Source organism: Pinus tabuliformis, chromosome 5_2, assembly GCF_031772625.1.
Source record: "Pinus tabuliformis cultivar Carrire ecotype Pingquan chromosome 5_2, CPIR1, whole genome shotgun sequence".
NCBI classification, from domain to species: Eukaryota; Viridiplantae; Streptophyta; class Pinopsida; order Pinales; family Pinaceae; genus Pinus; species Pinus tabuliformis.
Genome location: NC_142306.1, coordinates 589,455,484 through 589,459,042, shown reverse-complemented (window position 1 = coordinate 589,459,042; position 3,559 = coordinate 589,455,484). Strand labels below are relative to the sequence as shown.

The window sequence follows — 3,559 nt, the reverse complement described above, 5'->3', positions numbered from 1 at the left end:
CCTTGAAGATGTGGCAGAAAGAAATCGGATTGAATCATTCTTTATAGCTTGGATTTGCAAGAGCCAGTGGGATAGTGAGGGGACAGTTTCACTGCAAAGAAAAACAAGAGAGTTTTGTGTAAGATTCAAATTCACATGTTATTAAAATAATTGAAAATTTGCAGTTCAGGCATGCAGATATAAATTAGAACATTTCCAAGAACCAGATTCAAAACAGCATGAAGAATTAGAGACAGAACAACCTTATGCATACATGGACAATAGAAACACAAAAAAGAATAAATGCTCCTTGCTTACCTGCTGAGAAGCATCGCTTAGCTCATGTTCTAGATCCTGGAAAACCTTGTCTTCCTCAACAAAAAGAGGCTTTACTCCTCGCCAATCCATTTTTCAGAGGCAGAAACACACCCATTTAGCTTCCGAGACTTGTTATATACAGCCAGACACAGCCAGTCATAGCCTTACAGAGCCAGTGCAGCCATACATAACAAAAGCATGTGCTAGGCACATTTCCAAGAACCAGATTCAAAACAGCATGAAGAATTAGAGACAGAACAACCTTGTGCATACATGGACAATAGAAACACAAAAAAGAATAAATGCTCCTTGCTTACCTGCTGAGAAGCATTGCTTAGCTCATGTTCTAGATCCTGGAAAACCTTGTCTTCCTCAACAAAAAGAGGCTTTACTCCTCGCCAATCCACAAGCAAGAAACAAAAAGCATGTGCTAGGCACATTTCCAAGAACCAGATTCAAAACAGCATGAAGAATTAGAGACAGAACAACCTTATGCATACATGGACAATAGAAACACAAAAAAGAATAAATGCTCCTTGCTTACCTACTGAGAAGCATCGCTTAGCTCATGTTCTAGATCCTGGAAAACCTTGTCTTCCTCAACAAAAAGAGGCTTTACTCCTCGCCAATCCATTTTTCAGAGGCAGAAACACGCCCATTTAGCTTCCGAGACTTGTTATATACAGCCAGACACAGCCAGTCATAGCCTTACAGAGCCAGTGCAGCCATACATAACAAAAGCATGTGCTAGGCACATTTCCAAGAACCAGATTCAAAACAGCATGAAGAATTAGAGACAGAACAACCTTATGCATACATGGACAATAGAAACACAAAAAAGAATAAATGCTCCTTGCTTACCTGCTGAGAAGCATCGCTTAGCTCATGTTCTAGATCCTGGAAAACCTTGTCTTCCTCAACAAAAAGAGGCTTTACTCCTCGCCAATCCATTTTTCAGAGGCAGAAACACGCCCATTTAGCTTCCGAGACTTGTTATATACAGCCAGACACAGTGAACAATGAAAATGAATATAGAACACGAAGTGATTGTGCAATGGAGCAAGCCACACCAAATTGTTACAGGTATATTGTTTCTCTTTCTTATGCTGGCATTTAAGACAAAAGAAAATGACTTATTTCGCTAAGCTACTGCATCAGCAAAGTAATCCCTCTGCAAGCACAACTGACAATAATGGCTTTAAATTACAACCCAAGACATTGAAATTTTTTAGCAAAGAACTGGGAGGTGGCCATGATGAAAGTGGCATTCAGGAATATGATAACACACTGCACTGCAGCCCTTCTGTGCAAACGTTTCTATCAAATCGAGAAAGACCAGAGGGAATATTTAAGGGTGGGGTGCGGTTTAAGCCCAGCAATTGAAGCCTTATCCGCGCTCTGTATGCGGTTCCCTAACTTAGTGAGAGTGGAGATAGGGTATTCTGGATGGATGTCAAAGCTAGGCAAGCAGTTGGATAATGAAGGGCTTAGAATTCTGTCACAGCATTGCCCTAACCTCACTGATCTCACTCTTAGCTTTTGCACATTTATTACAGATGGAGGTCTGGGGTATCTATGTTCCTGCACTGGGCTTAAGGCCTTAAGGCTGAATTTCACTCCAGGAATAACAGGTTGTGCAATACTGTCTGTGGTTGTAGGCTGCAAAAAATTGTCAACTCTTCACCTGACTAGGTGCCTCAATGTAAGCAGTGTAGAATGGCTGGAGTATCTAGGTCGGCTTGAGAGTTTGGAAGATTTGGCTATCAAAAATTGCCGGGCTATTGGAGAAGGTGATCTAGCAAAGTTGGGGTACGGTTGGAGGAACCTGAAAAGGCTTCAATTCGAGGTTGATGCAAATTATAGGTACATGAAAGTATATGGACGTTTAGCTGTCGAAAGATGGCAGAAACAATTGGTAGCATGTGAGGCTCTGGAAGATTTGAGTCTTGTTAATTGCCTCATCAGCCCAGGTAGAGGACTTGCTTGTGTGCTTAGGAAATGTCAAGCTTTGCAAAATCTTCATCTTGATATGTGTGTTGGGGTAAGAGATAATGATTTGATAAGCCTTGCCCAGCCAAGCTGAAAACCTTGTCATTACGAGTTCCTTCAGATTTCTTCGTTCCTATCCTAATGAGCAATCCACTGCGGTTGACAGATGAGAGCTTGAAGGCCATTGCTCAGAATTGCTCTGAATTGGAATCAGTTTCAATATCATTCTCTGATGGAGACTTCCCTTCCTCATCTTCCTTCAGTCTTGCTGGCATAATTTCATTAATTGAAGCATGCCCTATCCGGGTTTTAGTTCTTGACCATGTTTATTCATTCAATGACAGTGGCATGGAGGCTCTTTGTGCAGCTCACTTTCTAGAGATCCTTGAACTTATACAATGCCAGGAGGTCACTGATGAAGGGCTGCAACTGGTTAAGCACTTTCCATCCTTGACTGTCATGCGACTTTGTAGGTGCTTGGGTTTGACAGATATTGGACTCAAGCCTCTAGTAGCTTCTCATAAATTGCAAAAGTTAAAGGTGGAAGATTGCCCTCGAATCTCAGAGAAAGGCACTCAAGGTGATGCAAAGGTTGTCTCCTACAAGCAAGATCTCTCATGGATGTACTGATGGATGGTTGACCTTCATTTTCTGAATCGTAGAATGGTCCATCCATGGATATCATTTGAAGAAATCAGTGCTTATTAACAGGCATTTTATCAATTAGAAGGACAACTTTTATGAAAGCAGGGTAATTCTAGGTGTAGTGCTATATGAATTATGAACAAATCCTCTGTCTCAAATTTGCTTCCTGACAGAATATGCTTGGAGTGGCCTTTCGCATATATGTACATGCAAGACTGTCTAGTGGGTTTTGGCCTCTCTGTAAGCTTCCAACAAGTTCAGAGTTCGAACATCGAAACTAGACTTAACAAATTATGAATCAATTAAGCAAGAGAAGAAAGAAAGAACTACATGAGATTTGAGCATATTCAAAAAGCAACTTCAAAATCCAGCATGCAATTAATGATGTAATGGAAGGTGAGCTTGGAACTTACAAAGCTTTGCTAGAGTCCATATGGTCATTTTCTGCCCACACTATGCAAGCAACCAAATAACAAATGCCACTGCCAAAAAATTTCCTTCTAAGGTTTAAGATGCAGAAAAGAAAACCCAAGAACTGGAGAACCGGAGATCTGTTTATCAAATAATGTACCTTCATAGTGGTAGCTGGATCGCCTGAAAAGAGTTCTCGGAGCTTGGCAAGCAATCC

General features: G+C 41.1%; 1 pseudogene; it reads left to right on the top strand.

Moving 5' to 3' along the window:
* Positions 1–1,549: 1,549 nt before the first annotated feature.
* On the top strand, positions 1,550–3,052 carry LOC149160359 (F-box/LRR-repeat protein 14 pseudogene; annotated as a pseudogene).
* The last annotated feature ends 507 nt before the right edge of the window (positions 3,053–3,559 follow it).